Raw genomic sequence first — 21,929 nt, 5'->3', positions numbered from 1 at the left:
CCGACGCCATGAAAACTGTCGCTACAGCTTCTAAGGTAAGGGCGAGACTTTCGCGGTGCCTCGTACCTTCGTGAAGCGTAATGCCAACGTAAACGTAGGGAGGATAAACTCAAGGCGACTGAGAAGTCTATCTCATACATTACCTTCCCGAAGCCCCGACGACGCATCCTTGTTTGAAAAGTCACATAATCTCGGTTGATTTACGGTGTCTTGAACGGCACACCCTGTGACTCCCTACCCTCAGCCCTTCTCGTCAAGGTCTTTACGGGATTCGTATCTACAGGGTGGTCTAGGTGTTGTAACTTAAGTTATAACGTATTTCGAAAATACTTCCGATATCAACAGGTAAACTGATTAACGATACGGCCATTGATAACAGTCGTGATAACAATTTAGTTTATAAGAAACTTTCCTAAGATCCTTTCATCTCAAGTTGTATACTCGATTTTTGGATAATCTTGAATTGTTTCCAGTGGCCCAAGAAATTATCCAGAGATGAAGGAAACCATTTGTATCCGGTTTGTATACATGGAATTTGTTTGGTTAATCAATGCTCCAGTTAAATGGCTAACGTTTCTGCAACTTCGCGTGTAAATATACAGTTGACTGAGAATTCATTTTCTGTTGCATAAATGCCTGCGATGACTGGATTGTGTAACGAGATGCGATATTGTGATTCATCGCGTACACCGTCGGTTCTTTCTATCGTGTTGCAGACACAAAGACTGTACATGACCATCAATCAATTCGGTCCAATGAGGCCGTCAGCGGAATTCATTTAGCTACTTATTCATTTATCATTATTAGAGTCTCAGTGTTTTCCGTGCTATGGGTGGGTCGGCTTGTGTTCCGGTTGTGTTTATGGTTTCTTTCACACCGAGCAGATGGTCTTCGTTTCACACCTTTTCCAGAGCAAGGTTTTTACCAGGGCAAGGCAGAAGAAAATGGCTCCTAGGTACTAGACTGGACTCCAGTTGTAATTACAGTTTTAATATTAAATTTTGATGATGAAATTTATTATGATTTTATTAAGTCATTTTTTGTTTATTTAGAATTCAATTTATTTATAAGAATATGGGCTTTCGTTATGTGTAGTAATTTTTATTATTTCTATAGTTATCTTGTACGGTACATAGCGTAGTAATCGTATGAGATAAAACATTCTTGATTTCCTATGGACAGTTATTCTGGATGATTTATCATTACGGTAGCACGAAAGAAAATTGTTCGAAGAATGAAACCTAGCATGCATTAACACAGCGGGAAGTTTTTGGTTCGTTACGTATTTCCTGTAACGATTTTTTGACAGACCACGATCTCAAAGATTTTAACGTGTAGATAATCACGTGAAGTAATATACCTACTTACTAATTTTCTACTAAATTTGCCATTTTCAAAGCGGCGCGTAATTTATGTCCAGTGTCTTGCAAACGTCGTTGAAACTTGACGTTATTTATCATTATTCTCGTGGCCAGCACAATGTTTCAAAGGACGCGTGGTCGTTAATTATTTTTCATATATATATATCTACCTACGGTATACATCCGTGTCTCGAATTGCACAGGTGGAATGCGTGTGCGAAGTGTATGCGCTTTGCAATTTATTTCATCGAATCAACCTACTGCACTTTACGTTGCGCTTCGGTGCGACATCAGTCGCGCAATTACCTCAGCGAATTTTGCGTCAACGTGTGATGTCTGGATCGCAGCCAAATTCATGTCTATTCGTCTCTTACTAAACTCCGTTAATATACTATATCAAACAACAAAATAATAAAAGGTATAATAATATTCATATATCGCGTATACCATCGTCGGACAGATTATTTATGTGGGTTTGTGAAAAATTATAAAATTTTCACACAAGTCAAAATTATTATAGATGATTTTTTTTTGAGTTTAGTCATTTAACTTATATCGATCAAATTTGAGTTTGGTATTTTATTCGACTGTGTTAATATAGCTAACGATAATAAATACCTATGTCAATTTTACCTCGGTATTTCGATCTGCGCGCGTTCAAGTTTTCCAGTATGGCGGACGGCCCCAGGATGTCCACCGAATGTTCCGACGGTCGTGCCAATTCCGATAACTAATTTTCCGCTCTCGAGGATATATGATTTTCCGCTAGGCGGAGACGGTCAACTTGGGACATTGATTTCTTTCATCTACCAGGCTGTCGCGTTCACACGAGATGCTCTGCGAGAGACGCCATTGCTCCTCTTGATCTTTCATATTTGTCAGTTTGGCTCTTGATTTGCCGTGGATAAACTCGTGAATGGTGAAAGGTGTTGAATTCGGGACCTTATTTGGTGCTACTAATGTAGACACAGAAAATTTTACCGATTACGTACGTTCTCAGGTTCTGATACAACTATTGTTAACAGTGAGATTCTGTACTAGGAAACACGTGTAATTTCCTATGTTTTAACTAATTTCTAAAAAATTGAAATTAGTACTGGTTTTAGTCCTAGAGAAACATACAGATTTTCGTTATGGGTTTTGAAACTTCCGCTTCAGTTTCAAAGCCGACAAAGAATCCGTTATTCATTGTTCACTCCTAAGAAATTTATTCTAATGTAAAACTGAGAAAAAAGGCACGATAGTAACTCTATACTTTAACCATGAACTCTAATTATACATGTATTTAGAAAAATCCGTAAAATCATTTTTGGAAATCCCCTTATAAATTGCAAGCCGAGAAACAACCGATACCCGCCTACTCTTGGTGACATAACTAAAAAAAATTTTAACCAGATTTACTGTGTACGAATCGGTATTTTTTTTACGTCACAAAACTCTGTATTTCGCATAATACCCCAAATTTCCCACATAACACGAAAACGAACCCAAAGACCCGTATAGCTACCCACATCCGTAAACCTCGGTGGCTCCTGAAAAGAAATCCGACGTCCTTGGGTCGTACGCAGTAACTGAAGCAGATCTAATCGAATGCCCCGGTTCACGTTGGCACGTCCAGAACTTAAGAATATCCACAGGGTGTATCCCTAGACTATCTTACAGTGACTTGGTTAAGGGGTAGTACCGACTAAAACCAGTCAGTTATAAGGGTTACGGAGTTATGCAAAACAAATGCAGGGAGATACCTGGCTGTCCATTCTTTAAGTCAAAACCTTAAAATCCAATGCGGCTTTTGCGGCGGAGAACCGACCTGAGCTATGCTGACGCCGTCGGTCCGTCGCGCATTCTTCCTTCTTCCACTGCCGTAGACAACAGATATACGTACATAGCTATTCCTTAGCATCCATGATTTACAGCCGAGGCCAAAGGCTTGCCAATGAGGCGCTCCAGCCGTTCCTCTGCTCTCGTTTGAATACGCAAATTGCACGGCTCAAGGTCGTTGGTCAAGGGTTCACTGAGTCAACGACGAAGACCTGCTTCAGTCGCAAGTGCAGTGCGTGGGTGGACAAACGTCGTGTACCATCACGAATCGGTTATCCAGTAAGAATCTTACACTCTAAAACAGCAAAATATACAGTTCAACTACTAAAATTCATTTTTACACGTGTAATACGCTCGTTTACGCATATACAACAGTGACGTCACGAACTGAAAAATTCGTGGACTGATTTATCGAACAGCGTGACGTATCGTTTCTCAAAGAAAATCCTATCAGCGGCTCATTCGACTGAGTGAGTATGTTCTGTCTCACGAGTGACCGAATGCTGCGTTTCTTTGGCACATTTTTTTTCATCAACGAAATACTTACGGCCGTGCCATGGGCAACATTTACGTTGCTGCAACAAACCAGAGATTTCAACCTGTTTGGGATGCTTTCGACAGATAAGCATAGTTTATTTAACGCCTTGTGAAAAAGTGACTCGTTGATTCAACAAATTTTCAAGCCGTCGCTCGGTTTGACGGGACCGTGTAAAATGACGTGGTTGACGTAAAGGAACGAAATGCATGCTGTAACCGAGGCTGCGGTCATACTGTCATTTTATCATAACATGTCGAGATTATATTTATTTTAAGATAAACGTCATCTAGTCGACGTGCTATGGACATGGGTTGTATTGAAAAAAATTTTGGATCAGGGTATACTCGTACTAATACCTGAATTAAGATATTTGTATGCTGAATTACGATATATAATACAAGAATGCATTGCGTGCCTTATACCATTATACGGCGTATATCTAATAACACACTCGTACGCTTGTACAGTTTGTTAACTCTTATCTTTGGCGATTTGACGTTCAGCAATGAAATAAATGACTGATACGAGGTAGCAGTGACTTAGGGACAATTTGATACGAATATTAGGTATATCGATAACGGATCGATAATGAAACGATATAAAAGCATCTATCTAGGTGGCTATAAGGGAATATAATCGAGCGGAAGTCATATTTTCAATGGCCGATATATCTTGTGATAAGGCTCCGATGATAACGGTAAGGCTATTGCTATTGTCAGAAATATTTAAATCTTTCAATATCCATTCTCATGCGTAATAGGAAGCGTGATTTTCTTCCGTATGTAATAACTCGCGATTATGTTGAAAAAGTATATCAAGCTAAATAATATATATGGTGAATGATTGATAGCAGTCTATATATACACAAGTCTATATACATTATCAGGTAGTACGATTGCTTGATCGAATCTAATTTAAATTTGATAAACGCTCAGGACTCTGGCAATCTAAATAATAACCGAATCGAGAGGCGTCACGGTTAATGCGGGAATGACGAAAATTTAACGGATCATCAAACTTCATCAAGAATCGATGATCGTTTCGACGAACGTTCTCGTGTTATTTTCATAATTGCCAAACGTGTTAGCGACGCATTAACGCTAATGTTAATAGCGAATCGTTATTCCATCTCGCTATGTAAGCGTCAGCCAGTACAAACGTACTGTGGATATATGTATACCACAGCTAGTGGATATATACCATTAATACATACGTAGGAGTTCACTTTGTAATTTCTTCACAGTAGCCTCAACTATTTCTCCGTATTCATTGGGTTCACTTTGTTGCACGTATACACGTATATGCTTTTTTACACGAGGCTTCGTGAAAACACAGTTATCGCGACTGGGTACACTATACCGTACACTGTCATAGCCCTGCGGCCATTGCACGCATCGCGGCGATAGCAATGATAGTCGTACTTATAATTAGAGAAGCCACGCAAATGATTTATAACGTACGCGTGGTTCGAGATTCACGGAACTTGAGCCGCCGTCGGCAAAGACCAAATGGTGCTTTCTTACTTTTGTTGATTTTTCAGGCGGCTTTTTTTTTTCTTCTTACTTTTAAAACAGTTTTTTGCTATAACGACAATAAAGCATAATGAATAGACCATTTTTCTTTTTACTTTAAAAAAAGTTTCTTCCTCGGTGGAAAGTCGTCACGCACTTCTGTGACATGTTTGGTGGAATAATGTGAAAACTGATTTACACGCATGGCTGTTGTACATATATACATATATATATAGACAATAATGGTTAGTACCCGATGTTATAAATTTTTGTAGAAAGTGATAATTATTATTGCTATGGCATCGTTCGACAGAGGTAAATAATAGGTAATATTCGAAATACTCACTAAGAAGATATTTACTCGTCAGAGTAAAAATTAGCGCATACTCTTTAATTCAGTATCCCACGTTTAAAACGTGTGGATATTTTTCAATTCGTTACGGCGCCTGTTAGCATCGAATTGCAGGAACATTGTTATGCGGAGTGTACCAGCAATTCAGATAAAAAGTCCGACTATTCGCTCACTTCAAAAGAAACTTGGCTATATATACTTGTTAATTTACATTTCGCTTTCATGAAAGTCGCCCGCGTATTTCAAATCATAAGTTTGAATGTGACTTCGTCCACGTAATTTCGTATATACAACGCTTAGTCATCATACGACAAACAATGAAATCATTTGAGGGATCCGACGACGACGGGTGTCAAGTTCAAAGATTTATAATAATCAAATTTGGACAAGTACAATTTTTTATTTTTTCACTCCATTCCTACAGCCAAGGCAAGAGCGGCCATGCGACGGCGAGCGCCGCGATGGCGGCCGACGCGCATTGCTCGCCGTCGGCTATGGCTACTCCAGTTTCCTCGACTGTAATTCTCATCGGACGAATGTCTGAAAAATTGACACGTTTCAACGGCCATGCCTCGTTAAGACGTATACCGACGGCGACGTCGTCCTCGCGACGCTTCTATTATTAACGTCTGTATTTTCTCTCTTTTTTTACAGACTTTTCTTTTTTTTCCTCTTCCTTTGTACCGGTCCATTTGAATCTTCAAGTAAGGCTATAACCACGGCAGAATTAATTGCTATGAGACGCTTCTCGACGTGTCCCACGCTCTAACGAATTTTCCAACTTTTCTTACATTTTTTTCTTACCCCTTTTTGGAGTACCAATGATATCTCGTACCAGACTGCGACGTGTCCCTGTAGTCGGTTCGTAACGGTACGGCTCTTATTTGACTGGAACGGAAGATTCGTCGAATGAGGAATCTTGAGATGCGCTGGCTTTTCAGCATCCTGACGTGAGACATATGCGCCCGGGAGATTTCTCCTGAGCTCTAGGCGAAAATATATCGCGTAACGCGAAAGGGATAAATGATTCGGGGCCGAGACACGTCGGGTTTCTAAGTTATCCGGTTACAATTCCGGCATGAGAATTTCGTTTCTGTATTGGAGATATGGACCGTGACGGTAGAAATGTCTGATTAAGGCTCGTGAGAGAGATTTTGATTGATTTCATCATTCTCTTACTTTTTTTACACCCGTTAATACTTTTTTGAAATTATTTTGTATAAATATATATATATGTACATGTATACTACGTGCGTCTGTAATGTACATTAAATTGGTATATTTCTGTCTAATGAAATTCGATTATCAAAGAACGACTTCGAACCGGTCTTGGATAATTTTCTAACCTAATAATCGTGATACTTATTCCGGAAACACGATTAGGTGTATACCGTTGAAAAATAGATATAGCGCTCATTAGCGTAATTTGTACAAATCTACTTGTCGTAAGAGACACTAAAATTGATCCTGTTGATATTATTATACCTAATTTTTTAATCATAAATAGAATCGAAAATTATTTTGGAAATCCGCCGTGACAACTTCGTTAGGTCGTTATTTATGTTAATTATTAATTTATCTGTTGATTATTATTATCCGGAATTCTCATCGGGACCAGTTTAAGAAAAATTGTGAAATGCATCAAGCGGAAATAATTGTTGTCCTAACCGCTAGGTGTAATTCATGATAAAATTAATTCAAAATTTAATAAATGACTGTCAATGCACTTAAGTAAAACAGAAAATTAATACTGGGAGAAATAAAAATAATTTGCTGATGAAGGAACGCCCGGGCTCAGGTAGAATAGCGGCCATTTTGAGTATCTGCCTCAAGCTGCTATTTCTCTTTTATTATACTTAGCACGTGGATTCCATAGTCGACAAAAAACCCATTAAAAAGTATCTTTATCAACGGCTCTTGTGAAGCGGAGCAAATAAAATGCCACGTATTCTTAACTACGACTATCAAATCATCCGTTTCGCTGTTCTATGAAAGAAATGCGTGTAGAAGGAAACGTTCAAAGTGTTTAAGGAAACTCGCGTGGGAAATGGATACGCTTCTAACTGCGAGAGAGAAATAAATAATTCAGAGACATTAAGAAACTTTTTTCAGACCGATTGAAAACGACTCGCCTACTGGCTTGAATTAGTGAAAAGTGTCTTTCGGGACTTCAAAGAGTTACCCGATATTTTCCAAGAGACAGACGGTTGTCGTTTTCCAAAAATTCAAAGACACGTCGGAAACTTTTATTTCCAAAGATCCAATTAAATATCGGAACTCCGTTACTAAATCACAATCATTCTGTTTCAGTTGGTTTTTATCAAATTAAACTATAAGATATATTATTTACCAATAAATCAAAGTAGCTAAGATAGCTTTTGGTACTACGCATATTAGCACTAATATAGTTCGTACGCATTAGCTTTTCATTTCTATTTACTCAGCAGCTTTGAACGCACTTATTACATTTTAATACGTTAAATCACGGTATCTATAACTGCTCTGAAAAATATGTTTATGTTTTGATAAATTTGGATTTTTAAAATTATTCAAGTTGATAGATACTATTATTTGCCGGTGTATTGCCATATTTACGAATTTATTAATCATTTCCCAATAACAATTGACCGTAGGTTCTAAGCCGTCGGAATGTAATGTACGAATATTAGATTTAAAAAAAAATTTAGTTTCACGTTATAAATCAATATTTCGAAAAAGTAGGAATGAAACATGAAAATCTAGTAGCTTCCATAGGCATTCAGTTGCGATTAAAGTATTGATTTATTATTACATGTTTAATTATCCGTGCGGGTTATAAGGATTTCACGCATAAATACATAAAACTCTGAATCCCATTAGCGTTTCAAGTCCTTGAAAACTTTCCGGAAAAAAGCGTTAATCTCGAGCCGCGAAAACTACTGTCCAGTATATCTGCCTCGACGGCTCCAAAGTACAGGAATATTTACATTCCGCCTTTTACAAATGCACGTACATTTATTAAGGCTACTGTCGACTTGGTTGTATTTCGAAATGAATGCTTCGTGACGTGGTGCTGCGACGCTGTCGTCAGAGCGCTATACGAAAAGTGAAATATTCCCGTCGTATTTTCACATACGCTGCGACAAATGGGTTCTGTGCGTCTGACAGGCTTGGCTACCGAGCGACGAGTTAAAAAATACTGCCAAATATGTAACTCCTTTATCAATTATGTAACAGAGTTGGAATAACTGAAGTATATAGACTTTTCCAAAAAATCATGGTTGGCATACAAAAAAATTACTTCAACATTTTTCCATGACATTCTATAGTACGAACGTGGGATGTGTTTTTAAAGAATTATTGATCCTAGCGGAAACGTTGAATACTTATGAAACGTTGGAAAGTTACTTTTCTGCCGTGACGTCTTTGTTGTTTGTTCAAATGATATAATGCTCTGTCGTGAGTATCGGATTGTCCATGCGTGTTTTGGAAGACACGGTAGACTGCTATAGTAAAATCGTGCAGCTCCATCCACGGAGCGTTAAAACGATTTTCGACAACGAGGCGATCAGTCTTGGATTCCTTCGCTCCGGATCCTTATCCGGTGTGACACCGGGAGCAAATTTACCGTGACAATCGCACAATTACCTGAATTGAAAAATTGCCTCTGCGTGCATATATAAATATTTGCAAGTAAAAAAAATAATAAAAATTATTTTTCACGTGCGCCGATCGCACGCGAATCTGTAGCCCACCAATGACGTGCTGTGCGCTCCGCCATTTTCGGAAGGCCACTTTTAATGGGATCGTTTTGCTTTCGACTTTCTGACGTAGAAGATTTATCGTTTTCAGGCATGAGCCCCATACAAATCGACCAATCAGGTATCTTACGGTGAACCAGTATAATACGTTTAAACAGCCCGTAAACCGATTCAAAACCAAACTTGGCTAATGATAAATTCTCGGTTCAGTGAGCCTGAAAAATTTATTAATGAAAATTCGAAAAATTGCATAAAGATATATCTGAGCATAATTTCATAATTAAGATATAGCTTTATGCGCTGTAAAGATTTTCAAAATTTTTAACAATCACCGTGCGTCGTCCGAAACGATGAGATGATAGGGGATAGGATATGGAATGGTTGAAACATTTTTTAAAGGTAATTTCTCCTGCGTGGTCCCCGAGATAAGAGGGAAATAACAAGACGCTAGAATAATACGTCCCGCGTGGCCATGTCTATAGTAGGTGCTTCGAGAGGGCAGTCTGGCCTATCCTGGGCTAGCCTGATCTGACCAGCCAGCCCTGGCCCGGCTTGCTCGGTTCTGTTCTGGTCTGCACTGGGATGGCCGGGTCGAGAGCTAGGGGAAGAGATGGATCATCCATCGCGGCAGCAATGAATCATGGAAGCGCTAGGTTGCTATATGTATAGGTGGCGTGGATACGCGCTAGAGTGCCGGAGGGAGGAGAGCTGCCGGTATAGGTAGGATAGGGGATGAAACAGTGAGAAGGGTAGGATGGGCTTCCGGAAGTCCGCTCGGTGCGGCGCGTTCACCATTTTTCAAAAATAAAAGCGACCGCAGCGCCGCCTCATTGTTTGCTTTGTCAGACTGTGCGAGTATGCTCATACACCCTTGGAAGTGGTGGCTACCCTGGCAAAAGAGAGAGAGGGACATGGCTTCCGCGACGTGAGGGTGAAACGGCACTACCAAGGGTTGCTAAAGAAAATATTATTATCATTTCAGCCTCCGTGATCATTCTTCTTGCCAAAAGTAGCCCGGATGTGTAAATCAATTTGGGACTGATCCCGTTCAATGATTTTTCTTAGTTCTGCTATTACTTTTTTTACGTAATATAAAAAATTACACTGTCCCATTGTGTTTTTTTTTTATTAATCAAAACGCAATCAGAATATTATTAACGGCACAATATATTACAAAGTCGTTTATTCAATTTATAGTGATTATTGATTAATGAAAAATAAATTTATTTTATTTTAATTAATAATTTTGTTCTTTTCTAAATATTCACAGACGGTCCGGAATTTCGAGAGCAGAGCACAAGTTTGAAAAGGCAAATACGACAGAAAAAGAAGTCAGACGAGGCATCTCCTGAAAAGTTAACGCATTCGGGGTGGTTCTCACGTTTCTTCACTAACGACGAAGGGCGTCTTGAGAAAACGCGGCATCGGATGTGACAGGGATGATGACGTCACGCGTCGGACAGATAGCAACGAAGTAATTAGTGTCGAGGATGCTTCATCAGTCAAGGAGAGACACCCCCACGTCACCAGCGAACGGAGACCGTTACCTGTCATCTCTTCATTAAAACACAACCCCCGGAAATCATCTATAAAGCATGAGTATTCAACCGAATACGAGACCCTTCTAGGTAACGTGTCATCAAGGATCATTAAAACTATAAAGTGACACGAAGAATAAACGTAAAAGCATAAGACATACATAAGAGTATCGATAACCCTAATTTCAAGCCTAAGATTAAATTCCACCGTGATAACCTTCCGTCTAAAATTGTATCCCCTGTTCCATAACCGAATTAAGAAAAGATCTGATAAGCACAGCCACGATGAATGATGGCAAGAAGCCAAAAGCTCATCTCTTATTATTTTTTTTTCTCTTATTTTCGCCACTAGCACACCCCAGCTGATTTTTGGGAAAGAATAAAGCCAAAGACGCTGGTATCGGGGCACCCAGAATCCCCCAGTACTCGCCTCTTTGTGCCCGTATCCATGGGTATACCCGAGAGCGATAAATTTTCTGAAGGAGCCAACAAGGAACACGTGCGGGATGGTATTGTGGATAAGGTGAGGTAGGCATAAGACCGGCCAGGGGCCGGATCTGACCCAGTTACGTCATGTCACGTCACGGTCCGCCATGGTACGCGGCACGTAGTGAGAGACAATGCGATCTAAGCTCATAAATCCCTCAAGTGAGAAGCACCATGGGGCCAGTTGTAGGTAACAACGAAGACCAAGTCGATCCTTGGCTTCGCACGCCTTGGTACTCGTGTATAAAAGTGACTGAGAATCAATATCACAGGCTTCAGGCCATCGATACAATAGAATTTAGGGTAGCTTCCCTAAACGAGTATCAATAAGTACGACACGAGGACGTAATGATTCTTATAAGTCATCGACAGAATTACGTTTATTTTTCATATGTATGATATGGGGTCTACGTTTGATTCGAAAATCAAATGAGATTTATGACTGAAATACATATATCTCGACATGGTCAATTATATGTATCTTATCTTGGTGCGATAACACTGAATGAATTTCAAACTATTTGAAATTCCCGCCGATAACAAGAATGATTCTATGAGGAGACAGGTGGTATTATCGTTTGATAAAGTAATGCCGCGCTCCAGCTGTGGAAAATCAAGGGCACATTTCGAGGACGGTAGTAGTAGGAGGCGCGCGTGAGCGTAAGCAATGAAAGCAAGAGAGCAGCAAGTGGCTCGTACGTCAGCCGGTGGCTCGTAAACGTCAGCGGTGGTGCTCGTAAACGTAAACGTGATGCTATAAGGGGATGTTGGGTGTGCAGGGGTTTGTCGTTCCAGGACATAACGGCAAAGGGCTGCTTGCAGATAGAAGTGAACCGTTTACCACTTGGCAAAGAGGATTATCGCATCGTCCTTTAATTCTGCCACGATTCATTTTTGTTACCTATATATGTGAAAGAGACAAAAAGTTGAAAATAGTTATAATGAAAAAAAAAAGGGGATTAACAGTAAATTGTGGTACGAGAGAGAATACCAAAAACAAGGGGAGAAAATAATTCGACGATAGTCCCGATCGACCAAGCGATTACGTTCGGGATGGCCATTAACGTTTTTACTGGCGGTAATGGCCTAACGACAATTATCGCAGGAAGAGCGCGGCGTTGGCTAATTGAAATTTAACCGACACGAAAATTAACCAGGGAGCACGTTTATTGCCAGCGAACGAAGGAATAACAATTATTAAAGTGCCCGATAAGGAATTCCAAGCAGAACGAGAATCAAAACAAAGCGTGATAAATATGGTAGTAAGGAATAGGGGGTGGATCGTTGGATTTTACTAAGGGTGGCTTGGCATTATTGAATGGCATAAAGGCAAGGCCGCAGCTTTTGGCTAGTGATTAAGCTGGGGTTGAATCTTGCGGATTGTGCGACAGGGATGACTGGGGGTGGGTCACAGGGCTACGGTTCCCCGCCAAGGGTGGCTAACGGTACGTCCGGGAGGTTTGGGGGCTGAAACAGCAGCACTCTGTGTTTAATCATGTCTGAGCGAACGAGGGGTCCTTCGAAAGGGGGAGGGATTTGCATAGGCGGCTCTCGCATATCCATAGACCTTACTATGCTGTTACCAAGACCTACCGAAAGGTACAGCTAGGGGTTGGCAATTTCAGAACTAACCAGCAGTTCCCCTTATCGAGATTGCGAGCGAATTTAGTTTCTTCGACAAGCAGATCTACGATGACATTTTCCAAATTTGTAAATGCATACAAATATGCATATATAGGTATAATATTTTGAAATCGTGCGGGACGAATAAAATTGACATTCCGCGAGCATAGTGCCCGGTCGAACCGGCTGCTATACGACTAACGTCAAATTTCGGAAATGCGAAAGAGGGTGACAACATGTTTGTTGAAAACACAGCCGTGACAAGTTTTGCGAGCATAAAAATAGGATTGAGCAAAACTTTTGAATACTTTTGTTTATTTTCGTTCTTCCCAGTCGAATCACGTAGCTGGATTCAAGAACATTGTTGAGCGCCCATATAGTATGTATATACGCGTATATTGTATATACCTGTATATACGTAAAGGAGCATAGGAAAACGCGAAAATAAAATTTACACGTAAGAAGAAGCGACGATATCTCAATTGCCGTTAAGAGAGGGCAATAATATGCGACGCCACCCAGAAAGAAAATTATACTGGCGGTAGAAGCGAAACAAGAACCCGAGGAAATACGAAAATTATGATAATGATTCCGTACGGTTTTCAGTTAAGACATTAAGGGATATATAATTTGAACTGAGAGCAAAGCGTGGAGCCCCCCTATATAAGTGAACACAGTTTCGATATAAGGGCCCGGCGTGTTTTAATAAAAGTTAACACGTATCTACGTATCCCACGTGCATACCAACATCGACTTTATTTTTTTGGCAAATAAATAATTGAACCAAAGTCATGGTTACGCAACATCAACCCCCTAATAATAAAAATACTTCTCTTTTATATGACTCTGCTCGATCAACCTTCTATATGTACAGTAAGTGACACCTATGGATATACAGGGTGTATAAATTTCGTACTTTGAATGGACCGCCATCGAGGTAAAATGAAAATCCATAAAATCATGAAAGGGTGGAGACAGCGTAAAATGTATGGAATATAGTAAATGACGTAAAGAGAGGAGAAGGGATGGTCGGAGGCGCTTAATAATCCACGTAGCCCCGATCGAAATTATAGGACGCTGAGAAATGAATAGTTTACGAGGAGCGAAAGTGGAACAGGGTGGGTTTCAAGGAAGATTAAACCTCCTACCATCGTTCTCCATACTAAACAGTATATCGATAGGGTCTTATTATGTATCCGTACACCTACTGATAATCATTGCAAAAGAAACGAAGGACAAGGTCTGCCGTAATCTCACGAGGTGAACGATCTCTGATACATTGCACAGCATATATGTATAGCCCTACCTATATACAGTAATACAGCGTACAAAGTAACAATCGAATCAGCCTTCGGGACAGAGACAAAAAAAGTAGCCGTTTAATTAGTAGAAATCTGTAACTATTTCCTGCCTAGACAACAGTACTTAATCTCTGACCGAGCATAATTAATCATATATGCTCTGTGCGTGGTTCGCGCTTATATCGCATCTAGCATTGACTTTGAACGGAACGACGAAGCTCAATGTTAATCACACTGACTGTATAACAGTCCGAGTAAAAATTTGATAAGATAATTCAACAGCTTATCTGTATCGGCATAGGATAGAAGGCAGGGAGTATGCAAAGTCTTATATCGTATATATAATATACCTATATCTATTTACTCATGGAATATATATATGTACAGCAAAGTATAAGAATCTCTACAGAAAAGATATAGATATATTGTGCGGGCGTGAGCATGATGGGACTAAAATGAATTGACCATTGGATAGTTGATGGACGTAGCGGGTGGTTCGTTATGGACCAGTCTGGCAAGCAATCACGAAGGATTCTTATGAATCGCCTGACGTGTCGCTCATGATGGAACTTCAGGTTGGACATTCATCGATCTCTCGAGCCTTCAAGATGTTTGCTTTGCTTACGATTTGATCTATTAGGAAGCCCCTGGGCCCTTATGGATGTACAAATAAGAGCCACCACGTACCGAAGCACAGAGTGGGTGAAATATTCATCCACTTACTATATACAAAAGAATTTACGGTGAACGTATAACAACTGAATTTTATTCACATTGAATATTCAAGATACCCACTTTACGCATGAAGAGTTTTCTCGAAGTACAAAAAAAAGCACCGAATACGTATATTAGTATTTGTATCTACGCAAGTATGGAGGGACTGAGTGAAGCGAAGTGAAGAAAAGTGGCAAAAAAAAGAGAGTAAAAACGTAGAAAAGATAAGAGTATACAACGGGCTGTACTATCGTTGGGATAGTACAGGGCTGATGGATGACAAATGGCTTCTCCAGGACGCGTCACTCTAGGCGCTGCTAGGGGCTGTTCCTATACGTGAGACTGGAACGGGTCTGGCTCGTGAAGAGAAAAGGGGGCTGCGCCCGGGTAGAAGAGGAGAAGGGGGGGTGCAGGGTGAAAAAGGGAGAAAAGCGGCAGAGCCGAAGGGGGAGGGTGTAGAAGTGGGTGGAAAAGGGGATGAACGGGTCGGCGGAGATAAAGTGGGACGTCTGATCCTCCGTCGAGCGAGCAAAAAGATCCTCGCGCTTCGCGTCCCGGGAGACGGGAGCCGGGAACGAGAAAAACTCCCCCACAGCATCCCAACCAAGCTACTACCACGACCAACACCATCAACAGCATCTCCGGTCTACGTAGAGGGAGCCTTCGCTTCTCTTCCAGTGGAGGACTATCCCGCTGCCCCTCGCTCGGCCCCATTCGAGAAAAAAGAAACTTTGACGAGGAAGAAGATTCTTCTTCGGCTCAGAGACATTAATGAGTTAGGGCCAATCTTCTATAAATAGGATGCTCTCTATTCTGACTGGTGTATATATAGGTATATTTTTATCTTCGAGACCCACATTCCATTTTTGTCAACGATCTAACTGTACCTTTCGGTAGAGGTATTGTGAGTATATATATAAAGGTATCATGGGATGCTGCATGGACCTTATTACTGGTATCGATATCATGTTAAGAGGGAGTGTCAAAATAATTAGGGATGGGCTATATGCAAATGGAGTCGGGTAAGAGTTCTTATTAGTCAGTCCCTAGGTGAGGATCGTCGTACCTACCGTATGATTTTTCACGGTCGAACCAAACGATACCGGACGATTAGTTGGGTGGGAAGGATCGAAGTCACGAGATAAATCTTATAAGTAGGCAGTGCACGATATCCGCGGTGGCCACAAATCCGCGGATAAGCCCTCGGAGCGAAAGTCTGCTGTTGCGAGGACGCTGGAGGGAATGCGGTATCGGCTCCACCTTGTGATCCTATAGTGGATGCTGTAGCGGTTCGTGGTAGGAGTATCCATGGGGAAGCCAGGAAAAGAAGGATGAGCGACTGATCGAATGTCGTTATTACAAACGACGTGACAATCTAGAACACGCGCCGCTGTATATATATTGCCTGTTATATCCATTGCCCGTGGGTGACTAGGGATCCCTTATAAATGGTGGATGTCTTGGAATCTCCTTCCAGTAACAGATCTAATGAAGTGCGAACTTTTACTTTCTGCCAAAATCTACAAAGATACAGATTCGCGATTTTTTATGGGTGAATTTTTGAATTAATACGAATTAGGGCGAAGGGATATATCTATACGCATTGTAAACGGAGTACTGTGTAAATAAGAAAAAATAAGAGTGGTTTTACCGAAACTGTAAAATACGGCGTGAACACAGAATTTTAGGGGTGTTCCGTGAATTTGATTTTAATCAGACATTTTGGCGAACGTTTCCTATATACGCCATATCTTCGACGCAGCATCCCTTCCTATGGATACGTTCTGGATAAATCGAGTGCAGGGGGTTAGTGACGAAGACTGATTGCATTCCCTCCAATCTTAGCCATGGTATATACGCCCCTAACACCCCTCGTGTGTACAGTCTGGTCGAAGTATCCCTTCGTGTGTATCCACGCTGAAATCCCCCACACCCCTTGTCGAATATGACGCATCGAGTTTCGCAAACGTGCGTCGAATAGTTTCGCAATTTTGTCGTGGCTTCTGGGGCGCTTTCGAAATTCATCGCAACGACGATACAAAACATGTATAAATATATGTATAGAGTCGATCCATCAGTAAAGCAAGCCCGTAGACACGTGCTTAGAAAAAAATCTCACAAAAATCTTCAACCCTGTATCGATCATTGCGAATCTAAATGATCCTATATGTACGTATGATTTGATCAAAGGCCCTGAAAATGTCTATATAAGAAAAACAGTAAAAGTCTCCTCACGGGCTATTAGGTAGGATTTTTTAGCGTGAAAAACTCCTACGAAACGCGAAGCGAGAGTACAATAGGTGATGTATAGGTGTCGCGAATTTTTCACTCGTCCGTTAGATTTTTCAATGTAACTCGGGCTACTCCCTTGCGGGTCACAGAAGGCGAAGGATGAAAGGGATGAGAAAGAGGCGAAGACGGAGGACAAAGAGAATGAGGGAGGGAGCAATGGCGTCGAGGTCAGAGAGTCAGAAACGTGAGAAGGAAGGAAAGGGAGAAATGAGGTAGGGCGAAAATAGGGAGAGAGAGAAAAAGGACTGGGACAGAAGGGAAAAGGGAGACGAAAGAGGGAGCAAGAGAGAAAATCGCTCTCGTGCTCTTCCTATAGGGGAATACAATAATGCCAAGAAAAAAGCTCTTTGAGATGGAAAGAACGAACGAATCCGGGCTGCCGGCGTTGCAATGCCAGAGCGGAATGGCGAGGCTGGGACGACGCTGTCATTAATAAAAGTGTCAATGGTGTCAGTGGACTAATGTCGGTAGTCACTCGCTGGCTGGGTGGCTGGCTGGCTGGCTGGCTGGGTAGCAGCCCTGTCCTATCAGAGAAAATTCCACCCTCTCGGGGCTAAACCTTCTTCTTCCAACAAGGCTGCTGCGATACCCGAGGGCCCCTTTTCTACTATACCTAACTCAAACACGAACCCTCCACACGGTACCCTCTTATCCGTCACTCGTTTCCTGCAGCTTGACCGCTATCGAAAATGCATTTTCACCCGAGATCGTACAATCCCCATACCCGCTACACGACCCACCCTTAGCTATCCTCCATCCAGCCTCTCTACCACTGTCTCAACCCCCTTCTAGTAACAGCTGTGGAAACCTTGGATTTTTCTAGCATTCATTATATTCGCTTCAGTATAGTCCTTGAGACAAGGGGCATACGTGTGTATATGCAATAGGATAGAATGAAATCATTCGGCTCAATTTTCCATGTAACTTCTTCCTGACATCTTTATACGTCTTTCGACTGCCCGCTTATGGTTATATAGAAACTTGAGAAATTCGTTATGCATATAAAATTCTACGTTTTGTGCTCTCTAAATTATATTTTATTCTGTCTCTTTTTTTTCTCACGAATTCCCTCACCTCGCAGTGCGTGGCTTTACTTTCGCCACGTTTTCCTTCCTGTCCCTGAGTCGCGCGACAGCTGCGCGGATCCTTTGATCTTTCGTTACTCGACGTACCGGATGGTGGCTTTCGTCATCGGAGCGAGGTGAGAGAGCATGAATTTATCTACATAGCGAGTAAAAAATGTACGCGAAATAGAATATAGTATATTTATCTGCCAGATTGTCAATTAGTACATATTGATTACCTATAGATTTGCAAAAGTGATATCAACCGTTAATTGGACGTGATAACAGTAGCCTCTACGTCTGGCCGAAGATCAAAGGAACACGATCGTATATCGTCCCGAGTAAGGATCGTTTAAGCGGAAATTAATCGTCGATCAATTACTGAGAATTTATCAAGTCGTACAGTACATCACGCCTTCTGACGTCATTCTCATCGCCGCTACCAATAAGTAATACCAACAGATACGCCGGAACGAATATCCTCCTGAAACAGCTGATTTCATGTTAAACTACAATGACGACCACGGAAAATAAGAAAAGGGCATTGATAAGGGATGAAACGTGTATTGATGTGAGCCAAGGGGTGGCAGACTTGAGGGAGATGCTCAGAGGGTGCTGTTAGGGGGTCAAGAGGATAGAGGGTGGGTTAAGGAGGAATATCTAATAAGAGCCGGAGCTCATCCATCCTGGCGAAGGCACCCAGGGGCTGTCACCGTGGGCGTCAGCCTCTCGGAGGTAGGGGTGATTTACATAGTAATAATATCAGGACGCCTAGGTCTTCGTCGTGAAACTCATGGACCTTCTACCCTTAAGCTTGTTTCCCAGTATCCATCGATACTCCAATCTACTAACCGTCCAGTGTGACGACACGAAAAAATCCAACGTACCTGAACAATACTAATAATTTTTCTTAGCAGCTATAATAATTTTATAATATAATAAATCCGACGTAACCAACCTATTATTTCGCTCCAGATCTTATCACGGCTGAAAACCAGAAGAAATAGCGTAGCTGCGAAAAGGAATTTCGGGAATTTCAAATCTCATCCCGGGTCGGTGATAAGGGCTGTCTTCTGACACAGGGGATGAGTGCTGAGTGGATATAAGGGAAAGAAGGTAAAGACGGTCGATTCTCGTAACCCGATTAGAATATCAAACGAACCTACCCAGTACCAACCTTGCATGATAATGATTCCTGAATAAATATAATCAAGAGGGAAGTGTATAAGGGCTTCCGAACAAAGGGGTGGCTTCACTGTCATATAACGGATACGGAAGAACAAGGGATCGTGTATTCAGCAAACGACAAAGGGGTGAAGTTAGGCAGCGCACGGACGTCCTGACGTCTCACTTCGTCGGTCGCGCAATGTTAATTAACGAGATCCACTCAGAGTCAGGCGCACTTGTGCGTCGGACGCGATTCTCAATCAACGGGCGGCATTCATGCTGTTTCTCGCACAAAGCCACGTACTCTCTAAAGCTACTCCCTTTGACCCACCAATGACCCTCATCTTGGACACCCCACCACCAAACAGGGACTTGTCAGGCCCCACCCCCGACTCTTACCGATATAGCATAGTCCGACAATTATAATCCCAATGCTCTTCTTACGTATCATAGCACTCTCAAAATTATCAAGACTATAGCATTAGACCTTACCAATCCTAGCGCTGCTCTTTGCCGATGCCCCTTATCGTACTCCTCTCCACGTGTTCGGCTACGCGAGGTTGCGGCCAACGGATATAACAGCGTCAAAGAAAGAGGATCCTATGTATATGAGAGAGAATCGGCGTCGCCGACGCCACGCACCCCGACGTCGCCTGACGCGCTCCAGTGAAGCTGCGAGCCGAGATTAATGGCTTCGGACTCTGAAATCCTGGAAAATAAATAGCAGGGGACCGTCCTGCCGAGCAAGACGAGGTCCTGGAGGAACTGGCGAGGATCCCTGGTTCCCTCGGGGACTCGAACTAACTCCTGATCGCCATTACTGTGTACGTATACGTGGAATCTACGTATCGATAATGACTATTGGGAATTGATATCCAGACTATTAGCTGACTTCGATACTCCCATGTGTATTATTGAATTTCCTTGATTCTAGGGAGAAGGTTTCAGATACTCGTGAATTTTACAACGTATAGGCAGTAATCGACTCGTGAGGTTGGTACTACCGTGTATTAATAATAATGGAATTTTGGAATAGTTTGCTCTTTCACGTCAAGTACTCTTGTGAATATGCCTACTTATTGTCAGAACACGATTGAAACTAACGATCAGAAAAAAAAACCTATTTCTTACTACCTCAGGAAAATGGATGACTGTTTGAAGTTCGTCGACTTTATTTCCTCGACGATGGCGACTGTCTTGGCTATGGAGGTAGCGGTACGTCGACATCGGTATAGTATGAAGCGCCTCTGGCGCCGGTTTTCCTGGTTTCACTTGAGGCCTGCATATGAAATTTCTGAGGATAGCCATTACGTGTATCCGACGCAGGGTAAATTATATTAAATACTAAATAACCAGTGGAAGACCACGGTCTAATTGTCGCGTCGTTTGCATAATGCCTGCTCTGTATAGCTACTCTCTCCCCGTTCCGTCCTTGCCATTCTGTCCTTTCTACTGTACTACAGTATAGTTTATATTGTATATAACACAGTCTATACTAGCTAATAATATTTTGCCTACTAGTGGCACGAACTGTATGAACTAGTAATTATTAATTTTTATTACCATAGCTAAAGCTACAATGTTGCTAGTTTAAAATCATAGGCATAACAAAGGCTCACCAAGGATGATAATTTAGATGCGCTTGGGATTCGCGTGCGAATTAAAAAAAAATTAGCTGAGAAGTTTTGCATCGGCAGTGTAATTGGAGCAATTAAAATTGTTCAGGGTTAACGTCACGCTTGGCAGCATCGATAAGTTTCGAGATGTAACGTGTTATGAAAAAAAATTTATTTATATATGTTTTAACACGTATTGAGATACAGATGAATTTTGTAGATGAACGTATGTACGTAATAGGATTGATTTTTAATTCTTAGAGTACGAAGCCGAGTCTCGGGGATAAATTAAACTTTATGTAACAGCGAACGAAGAGTTTTTAAGAAAATTAATTGGAACAACATTTTCTGAGTATAGAAATTAAATAGACTCAACGCGCCTCCGCAACACTTTAAAGTTTTGCACTAATATATCTGCAAGAGCACAAGAACGGATGGATCACACTAGGCAAAAATAATATCTACCGTTACTGAGACGTCGGTGAATTTTTTTGATATTGTACTGTACAATTAATGAGTAAATTTACCTAAATAAGGGAATACCTATCAGGAAGCACAATTCTTAAATACGTAAACACTTAAATACGTAATTATAGAAATACTCGTATTATAAATTTATTGAAATAAAACGAAAATTCAATGCAATATCTTGAGATGGTACCAAGTGCAAGTAATACCCATGTATAAGTACCGAAGTCTCCGTTCGTTTCAGCCAGCACTTCCGGTCGGGTACTACAATAAAATTCTAATCAACTTATTCCAATCGAACTAGGTAATCCAGAGAAAAAAGCTAATACCGGGTAAG

At 41.2% G+C, this 21,929-nt stretch overlaps 2 long non-coding RNA genes across 2 annotated transcripts; one reads left to right on the top strand and one right to left on the bottom strand.

The window, feature by feature from the left end:
- Positions 1-1,548: 1,548 nt before the first annotated feature.
- Positions 1,549-3,371, bottom strand: LOC112494703. Its single transcript, XR_003060425.1, has 3 exons — positions 3,247-3,371; positions 1,995-2,317; positions 1,549-1,752 (listed from the first exon to the last, which is right to left on the bottom strand). It is a non-coding gene; the product is annotated as an uncharacterized LOC112494703 (long non-coding RNA).
- A 159-nt stretch (positions 3,372-3,530) lies between these two features.
- On the top strand, positions 3,531-11,470 carry LOC112494702. Its single transcript, XR_003060424.1, has 3 exons — positions 3,531-3,652; positions 10,594-10,951; positions 11,214-11,470. It is a non-coding gene; the product is annotated as an uncharacterized LOC112494702 (long non-coding RNA).
- The last annotated feature ends 10,459 nt before the right edge of the window (positions 11,471-21,929 follow it).

Source organism: Cephus cinctus, unplaced genomic scaffold (assembly GCF_000341935.2).
Source record: "Cephus cinctus unplaced genomic scaffold, Ccin1 Ccin1_scaffold0709, whole genome shotgun sequence".
Lineage (NCBI taxonomy): Eukaryota > Metazoa > Arthropoda > Insecta > Hymenoptera > Cephidae > Cephus > Cephus cinctus.
This window is presented reverse-complemented; position numbering and strand designations above follow the sequence as displayed.